Source organism: Anser brachyrhynchus, assembly GCF_964034855.1.
Source record: "Anser brachyrhynchus genome assembly, chromosome: 6".
In the NCBI taxonomy this organism is placed as follows: domain Eukaryota; kingdom Metazoa; phylum Chordata; class Aves; order Anseriformes; family Anatidae; genus Anser; species Anser brachyrhynchus.
In genome coordinates this window covers 10,681,631-10,706,825 of record NC_137700.1, presented here as the reverse complement: position 1 = coordinate 10,706,825, position 25,195 = coordinate 10,681,631, and the positions used below count along the sequence as shown (strand labels likewise).

The following is a 25,195-nucleotide window of genomic DNA, read 5'->3' as shown; positions in this document are numbered from 1 at the left end:
AAATGAATCCTTAGCACTGTGACAATGAAGCAATAAGCAATTTCCATTCTTTCCATTCCTTTAAGCTACTTCCTCTGTTCTAATACATTTGTAATAAAAATGAGAACAAGTTTTCAGCATTTAAACTTTCCCAATATGTCAGTGTCATTAAGAATATGTCAGAATCAACACCCATTTGGAGCTGAGCTATCATCACCTTCAAATAAGAAAGCAGTAGCTGGGGTTAGAGGTAGCCCGTTTATTTTGCTAGTAATTCATTTCATAGTAAACTACCTCTATTCACTAGTCCATGAACATCACATACATTTACACTCCCATTTTGTGCTGCAGTACATCAATCTGACACCTTCCCTCAAGGGGAACAGTCTATATGCAGACCAAATGGCTTTTCAGATGAAAAATAAGTGCAATAGCCTTTTATCTCGGGAGACTGGGGTTCAAACCCTTGATTAGGTCACAAGTTAAAATTAGTTTGGTGCTCTTGTCCTACCTCACATTTGTGCGCTTCACACAACTGCTCCTCATTCAGGCAGTGCCTGGTGTGACTAGCAGTCCCTGCTCAAAGGGAGGCGAAGGGCTACAGAGGAGAAGGATACTGTCAGTCAGCAATTCAGGTGCATTCACAGGAGCATGGAGGAAAAAGAATGCAAAAGGCAAGAAGAAAAAACAGGGAAGAACTCAAGGTTCTCATTGGGTTTTGTTTGTTTGTCTGCTTTTTGTTTTCAGTATTAAAAATCACTTTCATTCCATTTTCCCTGCTTTTTTTTTTTAACGTACCAACATGTGTATTGAGGTTTAACTGCATTTCTCAAATTTGCCAGATATCGAAGGGCCTTCTTATGTGAATAGGTTACCTAAAGACCATGTATAACATTTGCAGCTTGTAACTGGCTACCCACAGAACAAAGATAATGGGCAAAATCATACTTTAAAGCATTCTTGCGATTATGATTAAAAAGCCATCTTTTTTCAGACTCACAAGCTGAATGCTTTGACTTTCAGAACTAGCTAACAAAGAATTGCCACCTGTCAGGAGCAAAAAAAAAAACCAACAACAACAAAAAAAAAAAAAACGAAAAAAACTAGTAGTAGGATTACAGCCATGCAATAGAAACACAGGCTTGGGCTATTTACCTCAGGCTCTCCCTGGTTTTCAGCTTTGAAGATATTCAGTCAGCTAGAAGCACGAACCGTCTAGCATCTTGTTATTCCTGCTCCGAGCTGTCAATCCACACTAACAATGAAAGACTTCCCGTACTTTGTAGAACATAGCAGTAAATCAGTGCCATCTGCACAGAACACAGCAGCACCATCTGCATTATAAAGGTTTCACTGAAGTACATTATTGCATTATGCCAAATCGATAGCAGGAAATTGTCAGAAACTCTGCTGTACACCCAAGTGCACGCTAATTTTTAGCATATCCTACTCCCCTGCTGTAGTGAGACTATCTTGTTGTACATATGGTTATATATATACATATAAATTGACATTCAATTATGAACAAAGTGTGTTTTACACTCAAATCTGTGTAAGATACTTATCTTAACATTATCTCCAAAGCAAAGAATTTGACTGCAATATAAACTGTAATGTATTTATTCACAACAATATTCCTGTGAGAGAAAGCAGTGTGCTATCCCCACTTTACAGATAGGAAATTGAAGTGCAAGGCAGAATGGCTTGCCCAAACTTGCACAACAGTGGTTGAGACAGAGCGCAAATTTGAACCAACCAAATACTATACATGCTTATCTGGTGTTTCTGAACTAAGCTCCTACTAGACAACATTAAGTACCATTTTCTCAAATATTATAAGTGAAACAGGCAAAAACACATCAACCAATTACTAAAAACTGTAACAAAAGCACACACACAAAAAAATCTGACAGCTACTATGAATTAAAAATAATTTTCAAACAAATAATCTTTCCAAATCTTTATGCTTTACCTCATGCTGCACAAGATTTGTGGACAAAGGATATGGTAAAACAAATGGCATAGACATGCTTTTTTCAACAAATTTCCTTCCCTCAAGAAATGGGTTATATTTCACTTGTATTCCGTTCTTATCATTACTTGTTATCCTAGTTGATAATTTCATTAGTTAGGTTTGGTATATGACATAATCAAGTATTTGAGAAATTCTGTTCCATTCCTCATCTCAATTTTTATTTTCAGGAACCTAAAATTCCTAAATTCCTATCAATCACTGGGTTTTAAAGACAATGCTGGCTGCAACTCTAGACTGCATACCAATTAGTGTTATATGTTTACTCTCACGTGGATAGCTGTGGGTTGGCGTTTATAATCTGTTACTCAGCTGCAGAGATATGGAATAACTTCAATAGCTGTGACGGAAGATGCAACAGCCTGACAGGAAGTCATCAGCTTAATACAACCATCTGCTGCCATCTCCATGAATTGAATACAGACAATAAGGACAAACAATAGCGATCCTTTCAGCATCCATATCAGGCCAGTTGGGTTATTATTACATGTTTCTACTCTTATTTAGAACAGCTTTGGAGTTTCTCTCTCTCTCTCTCTCTTTTTTTTTTTTTTTCCAGTTACAGGAATTCAAAAACTTGATCTCAGTTCAGTTTGCTGTAATAAAGATAGGCTGAAGACGCAACTGGAGATCAGAAGAAAATCACATATCTTCATTCTTTTCCACAATTAATGAACATTCAGAAGAAAAAAAAATGCCTTAAGTTTTACCACTGCAACCTTACTGGTCTTCAGCAGCTTTCATGGGCGACACCAAAGCAAAGACAACCTTCACACATGACCTCTTTCATCCATACATAATGCCGCTAATAGCAAGAGAGCTCATGATATGGCTACCAAAATCTTGCTTTTGCTACAGTCTCCTGTGCCTACACATTGTGCCTATATATAAGGCAGGGGTATATTGTGTATAATTTTGGTTTTGGAGCAATAGTTTGAAAGTAATTCCCATTCTGACTTGTAAAAACAGCCACAGCTCACTAAAGCAGCTGGCTATTCATGTGATAATACAGACAGCTGATACTCAGCTGTCTAATACATTTTTAATTGATTCTGCAGATCTGGGTTCTATGTTTTGAGTTTCAAAGTCTGGCTCTAGTCTATAACAGGGTCCTAAGCATGCTGACTCTGCATGAATGTTACCGAATTTGTACTCTCGCTTGAGCCTGCAAAACTCACTGAATCTTCACTTAAACACAGAAGCATCAAAGAAAGTAAAATGAGACTCAAAAAAGAATTTATCACAACTACCAAGTGCAAGTAAATTTTTGTTGTTTATACATCATTTCCTGATAGAAAAGGAATGGATGTTTGACATATTAACCGACGCTTGGCTTTGCTACTGCTCCTGTACGTAGCCATCTGATGACTCAGTGCCTAACTGCTCATTGTAGGCTTGCTCATACTACTAACAAAAACATTGATTTTTGAATATGTAATCTGCAATTAATTACATGAACCACTGGATATGCTACTTAGACTAATTAAACTTCAATAGGCACTATGTTGCAATCCATGGACAGTTAACATGCAACATATTTTCTTAAATAAGGCACTTCATTAAAGAATATTGCTAAGATCATTGAAGTGTTTCATCTTCAGTATTGGGTGCAGCTCACAGCAAAAGAAATATGGTCTGTTAATAGTGTGAATACCTCAGACTGTACTCAGGTTATATTTGGCTTACTACTGTCTTTACCTAGACCTTGACTGTTAATAATTGGACATGCATAAACTTTATTTGGAGCCTTTGTACAGAGCAGGATACTTTTTGCGGAAAATTAAAGTACTGTGGCTCACAACCAACTTTGGAATCAGCAAAGGAATCACCTGCCATGAACTCAGGCTAGATTTTTCTGAAGCTTTGTTCTTCGAGTTCTCTCTGCTTTGAGACTACACCCTCACATTTTGATGTGTCGTTTTTCTTTATTAAGGACATTCGGGGACAAATTTTCTAGAAGTGTTTAGGCACCTAGTGATGCAGGCAGGCAGCTTGTGTTATTTTTCAAAATCACTTAGGCAGGTTAGACAGCTAAATCCCACTGAAATTAGTGAGAGCGAGGCATCTGACTCAGGCACTCAAAAAAATCTAGCCAGTGCTTATTTGCATTTTCAGGCTTCTAATCATCTTTGAACATCTGTCCCATGTCTTGATTTATTTACACTGGCTCCAAGTGCATTTCTTTCTATCACCTCACTTAAAGAGTATACCTCATTAAACAAGCTGCAGATTTTTCTTCCAGAGGACTTTTGAGATGACATTTTTCTTCTGTATTTTTTTTTCTTTTCCTTTAAATAGGTAACAAGACAGTTTGGGCCATGAGATAATGCCGAATGACTATTTTATGCTAAAGCCTGCTTCATTGACACATTTTTTTTAATGCCTAGTTTAAAACAAAACAGTTTTTTATTTATTTTAGAAGATTGCAAAAAATTAAGTACCTAATGTGATTATATCAGTTTATTTTCTTTCAACATAATATTGATATCTCTATAGTTAAATACAGAAATAATTAAACTTGATTTAAATTTAGTAAGCACATGAAAAAACTCACTTTACCGCAAAATATTTGTCCCTCCAAATGTTTCATTTATAGAACCAAATTATTCATCAAATGAGGAACTTCGGGTTACGAAATATTTCAACAAGACTGAAAATTTGCAAGATTGCAATGTATCTGTTCTGGATATTTCCTTGTTTATATATATATATATATATGTATTGCTTATATTTAAGATGTTATTCTATGGAAAATGGATTCATGACAGTTGGTCATTACACTCCAGATTAATACTTTTTAAGAAACCAGCAAATTTCTACCATACATGAACGAAAACAGGTGAGATCTCAAAGAGAATCAAGTTCTGTAAGTGTCATGAAAAATGATAGCTGAGCACAAGAGACTAATAATTATTGCCACTAGCAGAAAAACTATGCGTGAATTCAACAACTAACTCTGTTCCTTTTGGTCTGCAGACAAGTGGGTGGCTGATGCCCAGCAAGTGGAGGACTGGGAGGACTTGATGATATTGGTGAAGGTGGCTCTCTAGATGGAGTATGAGAGGGGAACCAAGCAGCCAGGGTGGGAGAAAGGTAAAAAGGCAAATACATTGGAAAGCAGGCTTCAACTGTGCCATTAAACTTCACCCAAACATCATTTTCATCATATGACTTAAAATTTTCTTGAGAAAATATTTCTTGTCTCACTGATGTGCTTTTAGTTGGTGACAATTCTCTCTTTAGTCAGAGACTATACTCTTTGTCTCTCTCTCTCTTTTTTTTTTAAACTTCATTTTCCATCAAAAATACCTTCAAACATTTGTAACACCCAAGAGACTATTTGTGATTTTTTTTTCAAACTGTTGTTTTGCCTTTTTTTACAAAGTATTTTTCTAGTACACAGTGCTTTTCATTAGAGAGAATGAAATGAAAGAATTGGCTGCCTCTGATGCTTCATAATTGTACATTTTGTGGCTTCAATGACAGGATTTTTTTCTTTTGTAACAGGCATTAATTTATCAAGGCAACACAAGTCTAAAGCTGTCTTTCTATGCATGTATGGTACAGTTTATCACAAGGTACAAATTTAATCATTTTCCATCTTATGTTTACATAAAGAGAACAGCAACGTCCAAATGTAAGATGTTATATATCATAAAATAATAATCACTCTAATAGGTGGGTGCTGAAGTTGATTACTAACTTGGAGCTTGTAGAATAAATGTACTAGGAGAAGGCTAGAAGCAAGGAAAGATACATAGAATACATCAAATTTAATCAGGCAAATGTATCCCTCCAGGCTACTTTGCCTGACCTAAGCTTTCCACGGGGAAACCAGAGTTCAGAATAGTATTTCTGCAATGTAATTTCAGGTGCAACGAAGTTACATTATAAAAGAAGCATGGAAGCTATTTCTCATGCTGTGATTTGCATGGCTAGGAAAGCAAAAGGCAGGCAAGCTGTCCACCCTGAACCTATAGTAAAATGACTTATCTTACACTGCTCTAAAGCCTCTAATTCCATTTGCTCACAGCTGTACAGTGTGCTCTCAAGAACCATCTTTAATTGAGTCATATCTCTGTCAGGGACAGGATCAGTCTGAAAAACTATGTTTTCTAGGATTCCACCAAAAGCGTTTGACATACTTGAGGCAAACAACCACTTGAGTTAAAGACAAATTTCTGTATTTCTAAAACTGCTGATTTAAACTAAAATGAAATAATCCCTCATCCAAAAAGGAAGGGATTCTACAAGGTGGAGACCTATGACTGCTACAAAGAAATAATGGGCCATTGCTACGTACCTAGGATTGATTTTGCAACTAGCAATTACAGGTATAAAAAAAGAGCATTAGAGTGTTGCTGCTTACCGATCAAGAAATGTTGTACTCTGTTGTACCCAAACATCTCTCAAACATACAACTTTAACTCTAAACTCACATTCCTGTAAGATCTCTTAAAACTCCTTCTATATGGATAAAGTAATCATAGCAATCAGTGCCATAGCACCCTCCCAGCAGCCGTGCATTTAGCAAACCGTATGTAAAACAGCCTTTTTGATCTCTTTTTAATCTGCTTTGTTTTATCCCTCCCCTTGGCTCCCCTCCTCAGAGTCAATTTGCAATAGAGCACACTCAAAAAATCCTATTTGACTAGTCAAGGTTCTTCTCCCCCACCCCATATCTAGTTTTTGTTACAGTGAACACATTGCTCATGCAACCTTGCATTCAGCTCTTGGCATAAATAATTTAACCACAAGATGACTTGGTTGGTTATGCTTACAGAATTGAAAACTGTTCCACATAGTTTATTAAGAATGGGACTCCAGAGAGGGGAGGGACAGAGCAGATTCAGTTCGCAGTGTGACTGCCCAGAAAGCTCCATCCTTAGCTTTCCTTGTAGAGTCTCTGTGTGCCTAATGCAGAGGAGTGGCAGCACCTCATCTGCAATTTCCACTGCTTTCTGCTGGCACTCTGAGTGCAGCTGTGTCTGAGTTTCTGCCATCAAAGATCATTTCTTTCCCAGAGGATCAGAGCGCAAGAGGTTCTTGAAGACAAGTTTGAACATTCTTTGTTTGGACCTAATTTAGCATTCACACCAACATTAACTTCTTGCTGTGCGGTATCCTTAACAGTGCAATTGCTTCTGTTGCATTCCACCACCTTACTGTGCAGTTAGACATTTCTGTAACAACTGTAACTGAGCCAGAACAGCTTCATGACAGACTAACTACTATTTTGTCTGTAGAGTACTTGTACTAGGGAGGACAGAGCTGAATATTTTCCTTCTGAATATAAGTTTTGCACAGAACTGAATGGTTCTTTTTGCTGTTCAGCATATGTATTTGCTCCAATAACTAGATGGTGTTTTTTGTATTTCTGTATGGATACCCTGAGAAGGTATTCGACTTCCATTCATAGAGAATTTTTCCAGGATCAGCTCATTTCACAGGGATCCCACTCCCCTGAGAAAACAACTAGGCAAAGGAACAAACTCTGAGCAATGTATCACATTCAGCTAGAGTTATTCAACATATGCAACACATATATATGTTTATCTCCAGATATTAATGTACACACACGCCTCTGCATACACATAGAATCACAGAATCATCTAGGTTGGAAAAGACCTTCAAGACCATCAAGTCCAATCATCAGCCTGACAATGTACGTATATATGTATATATATATACACACACATATATATGGTGTATATAAGTACATATATATACACAAAAAGGTGTCCCAGAACATTTCTGAATAAACCCCTGTACAAATCACTGTGAACGATAGAGAGGACAAGTAACAAAAGACATCCAGAATCTGCAAACAGGATTTGGGAAAGGATGTCCACTGCAACAAAAGGTTGGTGCTCTAAGTTGGCACCTGCCATGAAATGCTTTGTACAGATGAAAACCATTGTGGTATCATGCATGTCTATCAGACACAAACACTTTCCCAGTGCATATGACAAGTGTGGAGTCCTCCAAATAAAAGTGCTAAGCTCAACTCATCTGAAGAAGTTCATCAATATTGGGCAATATTAGGCTGTCAATTCTGGAGCCCACAGTAGTATGTTTTCTAGACTTATAAAACTTCTAGCTTTGAATGAGAAGTGCATAGTTCTGCTCTTGAAAACTTTGGACTGCAAAACAACAGGTCAAACTCTCCCTGCACTCAAGTTCTATTCCTACAAAACACAATCAACACAGATGTTGACAAGATCAATTCACCTTGACATTTGAGGCACCCAGGTATTACAATGAAAGATTAAAAAAACAAACAACAGAACACACACACCCCAAATCCCAAACAACAAAAAGACACAGTGGGTGAGTAGCAGGAACTACAGCTGCCTGATGAGAAGATTCTGACGGTTCTTTTTCAGTGATGAGGATTTATTCAGAAGTCCAGGAATCCATAAGTTCAGATGCTCATCTGAATATCCTCACTTGTGAATAAATACAGGATTTCTATGGTCATGTCAAAGATGACACAAAAGCTAATAGTAAGGGAGCTTTGGTGAAGATGAGAATCTAATGGTATTTTGATATTCCACTATTTACTAAGAATGAACCCAGGAAACAAAGAGACTGACAGCCTGTAAAGCAAACAGAATTTACCAAAGACAAATTGCATTTCCTGTTGAGATCATTGAAGACTCTAAATTCACTAGGATGTTTCGGTGAAAAATTAATTTAACACACAGTTACTACCATCCATTCCAGATATTCCAGATGGAAATAACTGTGGTACTAACAACCTACCACTAGCATGTCAAGGATTTGAAGCTGTAGAAGTAACCAGTATGGAAGATGACTTGTTTCCAAAAAAGATGAATCGTCCCAAAACACAGTGTACTGTACCCAGCAATTCTGCCCTTCAGAAAAACTTCAGCGAGGAACCCATTTAATACAGGATATGTTGATTAAACATCACAGTTTCAAAAGTTCAGCTGAAATTCTAATGCTATCGTTTTGCATTCTGCATTGTAACAGTAAAATATTTTTAAAAGCAATGGATTGGAAGGAGAAGAAACAAGCAAAGTGTATAAGAAACATACTCAACACACTATAGAAAAAAATATCTGAATTCTGAGCCCATTTTACTGTCACTTTCAAAGTCGTAATTTTTATTGAGGTTAATAAAAATTCAGTAAAGCAAAGTGCAGAATTCATCCCAATGCTGCCTTCTTCAAAAAATGACTAAACACCTTGAACCACCATAAAAGCAGAAACTAACAGCACGTTAAGCGTGCAGGCAGCCAGCAGCCCCTCAGCAGCACCGTGTTTCTAAGCACACAAGTACCCAGCATTGATGACACATTTAGACAGCAGCACAGTGTTCTCAACATGAGTCTTACATCTGGCCTGGTATCACCTGAAATGAGAAGATCTGGCCCTGGCCAGCCCTACCCAGCGCAGCATGTACAGCATCATCACTCCAGCGAGGGCTGGACATGACTGCTGGGGCTCCTCTCTGTCCCCCAGTACTTCACAATGGTGTCATTCCCCATGCCACCCCCACTCCCTCATCTTCCCTGAAAAATAACAGATCACTGTTACTTGTTCTGGATTCACATGGGGCCCAACTCCTGGGGAGGTAACTTGAGGGAAAGCACTTTGGGTGCTGACTATTGTTGCCATGTGCGCAGACAGCTGACTGACTGGGAACATGCAGGGCAGTGAGGCTAGACCCTGAGAAATAGCCCATGAGAGCATCCTTTCTCCCGGAGATTTCACTGCTCTCTCTCTAAAACGTGAAACAGCATTACAAGGGGCATGCCTCTATCATGAAAGATTTAATGGGTGAAGCCTTATCACCACCCTTACTGTCACCAACTTGTGTCTAAGTTAGAGACATTCAACCTGCTTAAATATATAAAAGTCATCCAATTTAAAAAGAAGGACTTTTATAATTTCAGAAGACAAATTAGAGATTGCTTCTGAGACTACTGTTTGGAGAACGATATGGATTGGCTTAAGGCTTTGCAGATGACTGAGTTTTCAGAGAGTGGGTTGATTCAGTGCCTAGAAAAATAAAATTAACTCTAACCACTGAATTTGTGGACAGATTTCACACCCATGGTTGGGACTCTTTGTCAAGAAAAGTCTGATTTGAACCAGGCACACAAGTTAAACAGCTAGTTATTTTAAACAGCTCTCTGCTCTATGAGAGATAACAGTATCATCCGTTTTTTTGTTTATTCTACGGTAGCACTCAGTATTAAACTTCCTAGTTTCTGAAACACTCCATGGACTTACAGAGGAATATAATTAGTCTGCCAACAAACAGTAGGTTAACTTCTCACCACCTACTTAATAACGATCTGAAGTTAACCTAACATGCCATAAACCTGACAGCAATAGCCACAGTACCACGTTGTAAGGGTGGTTTATAGATCACAAACATGAATCAAAACACTTCTGACTTTGTTAAAAATGGGGGGGGGGGGGGGGGGGATGGGTAGGAATATTAAGATGACAATACAGGGAAGGCAGTTCAGGAATGCCTTTACATGTTATCTTCCTATCCTACTAACTTTCAGGCATCTTCAATTCTTTTTTCTTCTTCCTAGTGCTTCACCCATTTCTGTATACAACACTTCTACATGGAGAAAAAATCATTTCATGTGTCACCGCTATCTAAGGTTTTTAGTAAAAGACATGTAAAAGGACATAACCAATGATAGGAATTTTAAGTCCAAGAAAATTTGTCTGCTGTATCTCATGTAATTTGACTCATGCTAGGCACAGCACGCTGACTGATGTATTGGGTGTTTTTATTCTTCCAACTGAAGGGTGTCTTGACTGTTACAGGACTACTTTTGTCCTTTAATTTTTCTTAAAAAGGTCAAAGTAGAGTTTGTAGATCAAATTCAGTAATTTGTTCAGTCATTTAGGACTTGGCTAATTTGCACTGCAAACATGCTGTCTCAATGGAAAGGGTACCTAGCTGAGATTTATCGTAAAAGTTGAAGTTCCATTGTCATGTTTTTCTTCTTCATATACAAGCAGTTCTGTTTATTCCCAACTCAGCAGCCAAGGTATCGATTAAGTTGGCTTAGGTCAGACCAGCCAGCAATTCCAGACTCAATCTTTACATTGTTTTCCAATAGCTTTCTTTATTGACTTCAAGTTCTTGTTTCTGACTTTAGGATCTTGCTTTTAGCTTTAACTCTGTCCTGTGGTGGTTTTTTTGTTTTGTTTTTGTTTTTCAGAGGGTTTATTTTACTGCTGCCTCAAACTGTCCAAAGAAATTTCAGCTGAATGTAAAGATGTGTCTGCTAGGCTAAAAGGGAAGAAACTGAATGAAACCTCAGTAAAGAGGCACACAAGGCCTCTCACACACTGGTTTCAGAATATATATTATTTCAGTCTAGGTATATATTACGCCATATCAAAAGCCATCTTCAGGACAATTTGTACCATATTCTCTACTCCTGTAAAACTCTGCAAAGAATCGTTGATGCTCTCTTCATATCTCATTTGGTGTCCTTTGCTATCTGTAGTCTTGAAATGTTTTCTATTTATATGAGTGAATTAAGGTCTATGGATCTTACTTTGTACCATCTCATGCTTAGTTTGTTGAATTACATTTGTGCTAACAATCTGTTAAATCTCATTATTCCTATTGGGTAGCATTTTTACTCAATTCTCCTGTGGAGAATCAGGTACACAAATCACAATTGAGCTGATTCTGGGAGACCCCTATCTGTGAACCAGAGGACAGAATTTGACTTCTACAGTAGGAACAGTTCCAATATATGAATTTGCATTTCCCAAAAATGCAGTCGTGGTTACATTTGCAGTTCTGTACTAGACTTATGCAGCTGAATTTATTATTCTGTCAACGTACTTCGTTTACTCTATTTGTTTTACTGAAAAAGCTTGAGAGATTTGTGTGTGAATAGTTCTAAATACATATATTTTCACTGAACTAAAATATTGTTTGGGTTGGTCAGTAAAAGCTTTCAAGAAAAGTATCCTTCTGGATGTGTTAATTTCAGCAAAAATAAATATTCTATTATCTGTGTAGTTGACAGTCAGCTTTGTTGTAGTTCCAGATAAAAAGGAGAGTATGTTGATTAGAGAAAATACAGCTACATTCCATCTTCCTCCCTTGCTTCAATAAGAGAAGAACATTTACATATTAATTCTAGGACTGAACAGCTGCATTCCCTAGAAAGCACCATTCATTGCAGCATCGAGCCCATGAAAGCAGGCAAGAAAAAAAAAATAAAAGGCTGGCATAAAACTTAAGGTGGATAGGGACACTGATTTCACAATGCTTCTGTATTCCAAAAGGAGTGCTCTTCATTTTAAGGAGTGCATGTAGACACTTCCATACAGCCTGCCAGAACGCTGTTTTACCTATCTGATGAGCAAAAGAAATAGCATTATTTCCATTTCACAGTGAGGCAAATGGAGGCATAAAGGGATTATTTACTAGATTTAGGAAACTACTACCCTATAAATTTAAGTGTGTCCTGTGTTGAGAGTTAGGCAATTTGCCCAGGATTGCACAAAAGATCCATGGCACAGACAGAAACAGTTTCCATCTCCAAGTTCCCATTTCCATGTTTTATCTTTTCTGATAAATATTCAGGTCTCATTCCTTTATGCTTTTGTCTTCTCTACTGTTTTGTTATGTCATATAACATCAAAAGCAGAGATATTGAGTTCTTTTGACAAGAACTGAAACAAAAGCTTAGGACTGTTTTATGCATCGATAGAAGTCTGCAAAGATGGAAGGCAACGCCTACTTCTGTGAGGCACTAAGCATCAACAGTATGAAAACTTAGTGTTTTTCAAGCACAGAATAGCATTAGGGATAAGACAAAAAATGATAAATTCTTGTCTTAGCTGTATTTGTCACTCATATTTCCAAAATCTGTGAAGAATCTCTGGCATTGATGATTTCCCCTGTGATCAAGAGATGTGAATTAAAATAGGTAACCTCCCACCACAGACTCGGAGGAAAAAACTGTGACTCAGTGGAAAGCAGGATTCTTGTCATTCTCAGGACATTTCATACTTAACCTTCTTGGCATCAAAAATGACAAGTTAAAGTGGGAAAGTTATATTAGAATCAACCAACAGAACGTTTTCTGATGAGAACCTATCAGAATACTAGCACTTAACATAGATACAAAAAGACACAACTGAAGGTTCAGTCCTGGAAATGCATCATTTTGCCAAACAAGTTTACTGGCATCAGTAGGACTAAGCAGATGAATAGGTACTACGTTTGCAAGCAATGAGGTTGTAGAGATTCACAGTGTACTAATGTAATTTAAAAAGCTCTCCTTCTTTCCAAAGTCACACCAGCACTTCGGTCACTGACTCCTGTTCCTACAGGTACAACTGTTTTGGGGCCATGTGGCAAATTCAATCAGTACAATTACCCTGGTTAAACATAACTCTCCAAAAGAGTGTTGTTTTTAATTCAGCCTGCCTGAATTCAATCATTGGTGTTCTGCTTAATATTCAATAGCACTGCAAGCAGCAATAGCAAAACACTTCATGACAATGTTTTAACTGAATGCCATTTATCAATGTTTTAGGGAGAAAAAGCAGCATTATTGGTCTTATTAAATATAATTAGCACCTACTGGCCTTGAAGTAAAGGACTAGGGAGCCAGCTGTTGTCCACAACAAGTAACTGACAGTTTCTAGCAGGTTACGCTGCCTCCTCCTCAGCAGGTTCAGAACCACCAAGCATATTTGCCTAGTTTCCCAGCCATGAAGGACTTTGCATGCCCCACTGCCTGCAATGCACAGTAGAATACCATCTTTTCTACAACCCTCAGAATCCTTTGCACAATACATGATTATTTATGTTTGCTGCAAAAATGTACACTACATGCTAGCAATACAAATTAGGAGCTTGCTCGGCTGCTTTCTGGAACTTCCAACAGTGTTTTTATATAGACTTCTGCTTATTCCTCCTCCCCTGTATGTTTTTCTTCTTCTAAATTAGAACCTAATGGAACTTTTGAAAGATATGATCAGAAGTTAAATGCAAGGTAACATTTTAAAAGCTTATTCAGCTGTAGCTGTGAGATCACACAGTAAACTACCAGGAACTGAAGTCATGCAGAGGAGAAATGTCAACTCCAACAGAAAATATTTGAAAAAATAGCAGTAAAAAAGAAAAAAGAGGAAAAAGGGAACATAAAAAGGATTTTAGTATTTCCAGAAATGTTATCACCTTTATGTGAGCCTCCTGAAGGACTTGGGTGAGATTCTGTCCCACAACACATTACATGAATTTTAAAGAAAAAATACCTTGTTTTTGCTCTTTTATTCTCCCTCTCCTTTTATAAAAACAGGTCCTTCAATTGTTGCAATTAGCAACAATATTAACAGTATATCATAAAGGTGGATGATGTGTTCAGGAAAACAAAAATAGATGTAGGAGAGAACACAGAGGGAAAAAAAAACATACCTCCTGCTGAGTTCTTGTAAGAATGATTTTCATAATTGCTGTTCTTCATGATCCGTCATCTGGAGCATTTTAAGCGAGGGAAGTTGTTGCATTTCTTCTGCCCATGTTAGCCCTAGTTAGGTCAGTGGGTTTAGACTTGATGCAGTCAGTAGTCGGTCGTTCTGCCATTTCCACAGTACAGTTCATCTTCAGTATTATGCCTGTAGGCTTAAAGAGGAATAATGATTGGAACAATCATATTTGAAAATCATGCTCTACATTTCTAAAAAGTTCCTGCATGAACCTTCTGCACAAGATTCATTCAAATAACTTCAACATAAATATTACAAGCAGAGTAACTATCACCAAAATGCCTTGAATTAGTATATACCTAGCTTGGAGAACTTCAGCATCAATTATACACTTGATGCTACAGAATTTTAATGTCTGGAGGAAGCTTGCATTTTCATCAAACATAGGGTTCAAGTGATGTTGGTCTGAGTGGTTAAAGTGTGTCTTTTAACTAGAATACTGAAAACATGCTGCCAGAAATTTGGCTATAAATAGCCATGTACTACTTCATTTAAATGAAAGATTCTTCTTGGCCGAAGTACCCTTTGTCATAGACATGACACCAGCCTGGGTTTAATTAACAGCATTATTTTACTAGTTAAAGAATATACTGTATAGCTCTTTGAAAGCATTGGTTTCATTTTCTAAGAAAAATAGGTTGATTACCATTTTATATCTATTAGAATGACATAATCATTTTATGTTTTATTAAGTTTCTATGAAAATATTGGCAAATTTCTCAAAAAGCCTACATTTTAAAATCACAAAATATTTGTCATCAATCTCAATTTCTAAAAGCATTAATTTTACTTAGGAATTTAATATATTATGTACAATATTTTGTGTATTTCTTTGATTATCTTTTTTTTATTATTATTGCTATTAGGAAAAGAGTATGCCAACTGTATTATATCACAGGTTCCCCACAATTTGCAGTATATTCTATTCCTACAATGTAAGATTGAGACATTGTGCTTTTGAACTTTTCATACAGTTGTACATTTATATTTTTGTTTTCTTTTCTGGGTCATTCACATTTAGCCTGTCCTCCAAGAAGTCAAACGGTTACTGTATAGGTTGGCATGGACCTTCTGGACTTCTTTGACTTGCTCAAGACAAGTTCAAGCAAGTTACCTGCTATAAATGTTACTTGTATTGATATATTGCCCCGTTATAGACCAGAGCCTAATGCGCTACATTAGGTTCTTTTGCAAAAAAAACTATTAAAAGACAGACACTTCCAGAAATTTACCAAATAGGATATCAAAAAAATGCAAAGAATGGGGAATGCATAAAGAAAGAGTGAGACAACACCACTTACAGAGGAAACCACTAGTCATTATGCTTACTAACCAGTTACCCAAGCTTTTCTTGTGGGAGTTATATTAGAATAGAATAAATAATATGTGTCTATATAAGGGTTTACCCTCAGCAATTTTGCAGGAGACACAAAATTGGAAAGAGGGGCTCAGAGGCCAGAGGGTCACACTGTCATCCAGAGGGACCTGAACAGGCTGGACAGAGGGGTGGACAGGAGCATCATGAAGCTCAAGAAAGGAGCACAAAGTCCTGCACCTGGGGAGGAACAACACCAGGCACCAGTACGTGTTGTGGGCTCCCAGCTGGAAAGCAGCTTGTCAGAAAGGACTGGGGGATCTTCATGGACAAATTGAACATGAGCCAATGGTGTGCCCTTGCTGCTAAAGAGGCTTACACCATTGTTGGCTGCGTTAGGCAAGGCGTTGCCAGCAGTCGAGAAAGGTTATCTCCACTCTATTCAAAAGCTGTTTGGACCTGGCAAGCCTGGGCAACTGGCTCTAGGTGGCCCTGTGTGAGCAGAAAAGGTGGACATCATGACATCCAGAGGTCCCTCCCAAGCTCAACCATTCTGTGCATTTGAAGAAAGACAAAGCAGCTTGTGAATGTGCGTAGTGTAGACCATTAACACACCTGGCAAAAGCACACAGCACAGCACACATCATTTCTTTTGAAGCAAGCCATGGATCAGAACTCAACCTTCACATTCTCCCTCACAGACCTGCACTGATTTAATGGGGTTTCATTGCCTGAAAGACTAAATAAACTTTTACCTCACAATAGGTGATTAAATGATCCTGAAGACCATCAGGCTGTTCTCCATATTACAGTAAGGGCTTATGCCTCTCTCCACATCATTCCACTTTCACAGTTTGCTGTAGTTTGAAGAGGCAAGGAAGACTAGTAGATATCAGTATAAGAAGCATTTGGTAATCTCTTGCTTCTTTAATTAATGTAGAAGTTTAGGCAATAATAGTGACATAACGTAATGTCACATAGGACAGTTCTGATAGTGGAAGTGATCAAAAGAAGTTGCCTCCAGAAAACAAATACTGACATGAAATGACAGAGCACACTGTGTTTCAGTTTTTAGCTTGGCTGGCAGGTAGATTTAGATTGATTTCAGAAAAAGGGTATTTATCAGAGAATTGTCCTTATCAGCAACCTTATCTGAAAAATATCAGAGAAGAGCAACCACGTAAATAAAACAGGGCTAAATTCCTACCAGACTTTTGAATTGAGGCCATTGAGTTAATTGGCTTTATGCATGGAGAACTAGCTGCAAATTAAACACCACTTTGCTTTTTGGAAAGCAGTAATTTACTGCTTTCCCTTTACTAATCCACATGTTGTATGTATACCTGGACACCTGTTTTGGCAGAGAGTGAGGGAAGTGCTTGAAATATCATCTTTTTCTGTGCCCCCAGTTGCCTACTTTCATATATGGAACAGTGTCACAAAACAGTCCTCAAGCTAAGGGTATTTCTGGACAAATGAGTAAAACCACACATTTGCAGCTTCCACATTAAGATAGCTGGCCATAAAACAACTTGGATCTGGAAACTGTACAACTGCTGGGAGGCAGACTGCATTAGCTCAATCTCAGTGCTGCTCTAATTCAGTTACCTGGCAGGGTAAACATCTATTTGCCTTTCAAAAAACTGCACAGACATACACTTGGATTTTTTTGTTTTTCTATTTTGCAGGCCTGAATGCGAAAGGTTGTCTTCCTGGAACTCTGAGAGAAGGTATTAGAAAACAAACAAAAATAAAATAAAGAGCCATGAGAATATCACATATAAAAACCAGACGTACAAGGAGACGTTAAGGCATGTAAAACCACGGTAGGGTTTTAAATGTGATGAATGTCAGAGTCAAGACACTTTAGTTAAGTGTAAGGAGTTAAAAGGGCAAGAGAGATGCAGAATCCCCAGCTTCCACAGAGGGATGCCAAATCTGTTCAAAACCAGTGGGTCAAAAATCTGCATAACTTCTCCGTTTCCAGCATCAGACACAAAGGAATGGGCTTTACTATTATTCAGAAGTCTTTTTAAATCAACTAAACAACAAAATGAAGGTATATTTATCATCTCTCTGCAAATACATTTTTCTGGTCATCAACACCATTTTATTGATAAACACCCTTTCCAAAACACAATAACCACATGTAAAAGACCATGGGAATAAAGAATAGAATTACTTTCCCTCAGGTCTGTAACTTTTCTTAACAAAACTGTTCAATGGTATACAGGCAATGGAGGAAGAGAACAGTGGTGTTCGTCTGCATGTTCACCCATGTTCAATAGTGACAAAGACGAATGCACTTTGCATGAAGGTCAGCTGTAAATCTTAGAAGAAGACAGAATTAATTCTCATTCTACCTTGGAGAAGGAGAGGAGGAGAAGGACTTTTCCTTGCTTTTAATAGGATTGACTTGACCATTTTGCAGGCTCTCGTCCCACAGTTACAAGAAAATGCGTAAGAAATCAGAAAACAAAACAAAACAAAACAAAACAAAAAAACTCAGAACCGTTCACAACATCAAGAAGAACTAGGGAACCAAGAAAAAAGGGTTGTGTGAGATACTGGAAGAATTGAGATACACTATGCAAAACCATCACATGAAAAGGTAATTTTCTAGTAAATGCCCAGTTGATGCAAAATGACATTATTTCTCCTTTACCAAATTATCAAGGAATTAATATAGTCTCATGAAAAGGAAGATGGACAGTAAGTTATCTGTTCAAAATCTGAAGTTTTATTTCCTACCTCTTCAGACAGAGCTTCATCTCCGCAAAGGAATGGTGAATGGCCACCTCTAGCATACATTCTCATCACATGATTGCCACTTTCCTTTCTCCTCATTCTCTTTCCACTCATCATCCATATATTATTCATCTTTGTTTTCTCCTCTCTCTCTAATCATGCTTCTTTGCACTCGTACTATCTGTAGTTTCCTTTCTCTTTACGTTTTACTTATTTAATAGTTGTACATTTCACTGACTTTCCACCATATTTTTTCTGCCATAACAAGATATACTACCTACAGTGGAGAGCTGAAACAATTGAGATATTTCAACAAGCTAAGCTGGTTGAAATAAAAGTTACTTTCAAAAATAAACCAATCAAATTTTAACATATTGGTTTTGTTTAAAATTTCAGTATTATTATGACTTCACTGAACCTGGAGGTATTCAAGCAGCTGTTTTTACAAGTTGTTTATATGAACACAAAAACACGAGAAAATGTTTTGCATAGTTAGTTGGAAGTTTTTTCAAATTCCCTAAACCAGAAGATTGAATGCATAAAATAATTCCCTTTAAATATTTCCCTCTGTAGCAATCTCCCTGCTGCCAAATTCTCCCCCAGGTACAACCCCCCCATTTAGGGACTTGTTCCTACCTTATCTTAACTGCCCTGTACTCTTTACAGAACCCTAATATTACTCAGCTTCATGAGATCAAGGTACCTTCCCGGCACGCTTCGGTATGAAAAACCACAACTGCATCAAAGTGCACAGATTTATACCTGTTAGCACTAAAGCAAACATGAGTCTGACTTTCCTCCACATGGCAAGCGGGCAGTCCTGTGTATTTGATCAAAGAATCCTTTCTTTCACCTTGAAGTATATGCATGTTATAGGTATTCACCAAATAAAGCATGTGTATTTGCTTAAGCAATTTCTCTGAAGAAGTCAGGATTTACAGGGGTTAGTTTATCAGGTGCCTCAATTGTGTTTGCTTAAATAAGCTTCATGGTACCTGATCTGTACCGTTTGGTAAGTGCCTGAGAAATAAGTGCCTGGCTTTGGGGGCAGATTGAACATGCCCCAGACTGACTTTACCCACCTCACATCTGAACTATCTGGTCTGAGTTACTGTAGAGCAGAACTGATTCACTTGATACGAAATTAACAGCAAATAATGACGTCTTGTCACAGTTTCCAGACCACACAGAAATAACTACACTATTCAAACACATTGAATTTATCAGGAATAGTTGACAGTTCAGGGTTCCAGTAGGCTTGGATACTGTCTGGGACTGTTTGTCTGCAATTGTTACCACTATAACAGAAACAATTGCTCTAGCAAAATGTGACATATCAATTACAGTGTGGCATTTGATTAACAACTCTTTTATTTTCTTTCCTTCTTTACTGTTAAAAGTAATAGGTGGCACAGACTCTTAAGCACTTAAACTCTTCAAGATCCCATACAATTTTAAAAGTAATTGAAAAAATATCACCATGAATCAGTACTATAATGAGATAATATTTTCCAGATAAATCAATTACCTGGCAGTATTTCTAATACACAGTAATGTTTCAATGTCTGAATAAACTATGTAAACGGAAATCATTCACATACAGAAAGCTGAGGGAAGACATGTATAAAGCAGCCTATAGACAGTCAGATAAAGATAATTGTCATATTAAGTCATATAAAGTTCATAAAATCATGATGCTAATAGATGCATTTGTACCACCATCACCAAATCCAGATTATGAAACCCAGAGAAGCTCAAACTCAGATGAAACGTGAACTCAGTGCGAAAATATAATGTAAACTCAGACAGGTCATGAGTCTCAATCCTGGTATGATGAACAGATTCTGAAGTGCCACAGAGGTATAAAAGACATTATAATATAGACACGTCAGAGCTATACACACTTAGCAGAGAAGAGCACTCTGGATTGCCTGGATTAGAAGGAAGTTTAGATTAGCCTTTATGTGAATAAGGTAATTAAGCTTTCTTAGTGCTTTAGAAGTAATCAGCTGCAGCAACAGAATTCTGACTTAAAGAAGTGACTTCCGTTTGACCATGCAACAATGTGCAAACCAGATTGTACTCAGGGGCACTGTAGATAGGTACTTCTCAGTGATACTGAAATTGTAAACACTCTGCATGTTTGCTGGAAAACTAACATATTTTGATCCCTTCCAACTGATTCATTAGCTCCTCAGGTCACTAAGGGTTAACACAAAAAATCTATACCCCCTACCCTTACAATTTGTTTTGTGGAAATTTTCACAGGCCAATCCTACATGCCTATTTCGGTAAACCTCAAAAAGCAACATGCTGTGTCTTCCTCACCACTACCATTGCTCTCAAATTATCCACATGTTCTTATTTGTTACAAATTGGTATTTACTGGAAATATAAAGTCTACTCAAACTTCAAATTAAGTCAACTGCCTGGCTTCTATGTACAAGCAATAAAACTTCAAAATTAAATCTACAGATGAGCGAACATTCTTTCTTGTTATTCCATGAAAATGCATGTCATATGGATTCAACTTTATTTGAAACTTGCCATGTAATTAACATTTTGTTACTCAGTGAATAGTAACCCTACAGCCCTGGCCAAAGCATGATGAGATTTTTTAGGAGATGTTATGTATGCTTTGCATCACTGGAAATTCCCAAAGATTTCTTAAACATATGAGAGTATTTTCACTTTAAATTACAGTCTCATTTAAAATGAAAGGATGATAATACAAAACAAGGTGCATGTACCCTATAAATTCATTGCGATGTATCTTATGACTCTCTCTCTCTTTCAGAAACGCACGAGAAGTTCTCAGCCAGCTTCTTGGGAACTAGATGCCTCAAGAATGCATAACCTGTCACTGTACTCAGGCCCAACTATTGAAATAAATTAAACCTTCCTACTGCTATTCTCTACCAGCCCCATGCTGCTGTTCCTCCTCATTTCTCCTGACACGTTTTTGCCATTTCAGACAGGGAAAATCTAAAGGTAATCATTTCTTTTTGCTGAACTAAGTCCTGAATGTTTTGCATCTGGAATACGAGAAAAGGAACAACGAGAGGAGAAAAGGTGATAGCACAACTTCCCAAGAAGAAAGAAGTAGGCAAACTTTGGGAGCCTAATAAGGGAAGAGAAATAGAAATCAGATGTGGTAGTTTTTCAGGTATAGCACAGTGTTCCTGCCTACTTCTGCCACGTAGTGCTAGCCTTAACACTTCACTCAAAGTTTAAATTCAGCATCTCTTTTTGCAAGAGACGAGCACAATATGTTTCGCTTTTATGATTTTTTTTAAGACAATCAACATATGATAAACATTTTTATAACTGTTTGATCCACTTTGACCCAGGATTAGTTATTTTCCCATGCAATAGGAGAATAAGGCCCACAATATAATAAGAATCCTAAAAAAAAGAGTGATATATAGAAGACCTTAAAACATTTGAATGTCATTGCAAGTATACATCTGTATTCCTGCACTAGGCAAGATTTAATTCTAAAATTCTTCATCAGTTACATACAGTATAGAAAGTTTAAAATATTAAACTGAAGGAGTATTAGTACATTCTGAGAACTCAAATCCAGCCTGAAAGACATGACAGATCTCTTCAAGTTCACTTAATTGTATCCATACTTATAAAGCATATAAAGCAAGTAACTGTGATACAAAAAGTGGTAAACATGACTCCCTGTCCTCTGAATTAAATTGCAGGGAGCAAATCTGAGGGTATCATAGTTGGCAGCAACAAGGCAGAGAGAAAGCGTGTAGGCCTGGTTGTACTTCCGCTGCTAACGAAAAAATATCAGCAGTTTTAAATGTGTGAAAAGCACAATGTTTGTATTTTAGTACTGTACATACTACTACCCTACAACAATTTTAAAATAGTCTTTCATCTTTATTTACTCTGCATATTCATTGTCATCTGAAACTGTGTTTCTTAGTGTGTATATATAGTACACAGTGACCAACAGATTAACTTCCAGAGTGATCTACCCAGAGAGTGTTTGATTTCACGTTACAGGGTACTTCTGAGTGTTAATTCAATGGCAACAAAAAGCAGTTTCGTCGTACTCAGTTCAAAGAATTTTGTAAAATAATTTAGAAAGCCTAACGCATCAGTAATATGCTGAGCCAGATTCAGGTTGAATCTGCATCATCATAACTTACACCTTTTCCTTTGGTTCCCTTTAAAGTCTCTTAGACCCATCTGCAATGCCTCTCAACATATCTAGTCTAAATACTAGTACTCTTTCTGTCAGTGATCTTCCGGCCAACTCAGCTAACAGAAGGATCTTTTAACAGCAACATGAAGTAACTATTTAAGAGACTCTCTTTACTTTCCGTTAAAAAGTAAACTAACGGATGCCTGACAGAGAGGCCACTGTGGTTTAAAGCTGCTTGTAGTGAGCATTTGTGTTTACATTCTGTAAGCTATGATGAAGAAAACAAACTAAATCACAAAGTGGAACATATCTTAGGTATAATTTTTAAAGGCTAGCAGAGGCGTAAAATGTGCCATGCCACAACCACATACCTGAGCAATGCTTCCATGCAGACACTTCCCTTTTGCTCGTCCCCTTAGGAGTTATTTCGAGAGTGATATCTTGTGCATTACCATCATATGGCAAATAAAGACAACCTTCAGTGTTGCTGAAGGATTTAGATTCAAACTTAAGACACAGATGTTGCAGACAAGTCTTGGCGAGCTTCCTCATCATTTGCAATGCCTGCCGTTAGGCCTTTCTCCGCCTCAGAGAGCTCACCACAACTGGCACATCAGGCTCTGTGGCCTACCGCTCCCATTCCAGCACGCAGCAGGATTAATAACTCTTCCTGGATTCACCTGAGATTTAGTTAGCAGATTTAAAATACAGCATATTCAGGATGAAGTAATGCAGATTTCTGCTACAGGCTACATTAACCCTTTGCAGGCTGTTTTTAATTTTCTGAATGAATGTGTGGGGCTAGCTAGCACTGCATGATCATCATCATCATCTGTTACTTTTCAGGAAAAGTTTTTCTTTTTCATTAATCCTTCATGTTCAAGGTTCTTGTATACCTTATTCTTTTTCTGACACTTCCGGTGAAAAGCACTTAGCTGGCGTTGCAGTAATTTCTAACGTTGCTCTGCGTACCTAGTATGTGGTATGAGTTACCACTGACAGGACACGGGGGATAGGACAGGCCTGCCTGCTACAGGCCTGCCTGTTTTTTTTTTGTTGTTGTTTTGGTTTGGTTTTTGTTTGTTTGTTTTTTAAAAAGCTACAAATTAGGTTAAAACAAACATCAAACAAACAAAAACCACATACCTACTGTTTATTGAAAATCCTTTACAAGAATATACAAACAATAAAAATCTGGAATACCCAAAGATGAAAAAGAAAGCCATGTTAGCGCTGCCTCGTAAGAAGAGATGAAGACAGATCTTTGGCAGTGGAGATCAACGCAGGACTAGCGTGCTTTAAAAAAGTTAAAATCATGTAGATTAGAAACTACAGTGAGAAAAACATATCAAGTGATTGTCCTTTTGCCTTAAAAGAGCAGAAAAGATAGAAATGGGTCTCTTTCAGGGTTTAAAGAGAACAGTGTTTAAAAAAAATGTAGTTAGCATCCAGCACACTCTACAGTCACAGGGAAGAAGAAACCTCCACAAATGGTGCTCCATTTATTTATTTATTATTGTTGTTAATCCTCTCATCCACACGTATTTGTCACAGGATTATTATTTTTTTTCCCCTGTATGTAAATAGCTGAAAAAAGTGAGGCACCTGCTCCCTGGCTAGTAAACAGAATCAAATTCTGTCTTCTTTTCAAAAATGCTGAAGTAAACAGCCTAACTTAAGTATCTGGGACAGTAATTCATTCTTATAAATTCAATGTTAATCGTAACATGCAAATAATTAGTTTATTTTCTTAAGTGTATTTGTCAAATCGTCATAATATTACAATTAGTCACCTGCAAAGCTGTGAGGAAAAAAATACAGAGAACTTCAGTAACTCTCGAAACCAAAATCAGGATTGTAGGCTTGTCTTCAGGAAAAAGTAGTGCCTCTAAGAAACTGGTCCTTGCTCTTCCAAGCCAGTAAGATAATTTCAGCTCACTAATGGGTGCATCATCTTAATTTGTTACTTTGTGTTCAAGCATCAGTAAAACTAGCTTTTCGATTTGACTCCAAGTGAGAAACTAGCTTTATGTACACTGCAACTGCAATATCTATGATTTTAAACATGCATCACGCCAATAACTGAGTAATAGCAAGGACAGAATGGCACACACAACCTCAGTCCCACGAGATAAAATAGGTAAACACCAACTAGAAGCCAAAGTTTCTCCTTTGCCTTTCACTCATCTCTTATTTAGGCAATGGCAAAGGACTATAAAATAGGATTGTCCAACCAGAACAATAATTTATTATTTGTTTGTTAAATACAGATAAAAGCACCTGTAATCTTCATGGGACAACATGGAAAATGTCAAGCTCAAAACACAGCAGGACTGAATTAATCTTCCATTTTCATAACTTTGGTTTAATATGAAAGGAGAATAAGATGTCCATGTCTTCGAAAGATTATTTCTTTAAATTTCTGATCTTTTTCAAA

At 37.4% G+C, this 25,195-nt stretch overlaps 1 long non-coding RNA gene across 1 annotated transcript in view; it reads right to left on the bottom strand.

Moving 5' to 3' along the window:
* The window catches only part of LOC308197589, a 455,405-nt gene that overhangs the window by 305,573 nt on the left and 124,637 nt on the right, over positions 1-25,195 (bottom strand). Inside the window, exon 5 of the long non-coding RNA XR_013953116.1 lies at positions 14,460-14,666. This is a non-coding gene — a long non-coding RNA (uncharacterized lncRNA). The remainder of the gene's footprint in view (positions 1-14,459; positions 14,667-25,195) is intronic.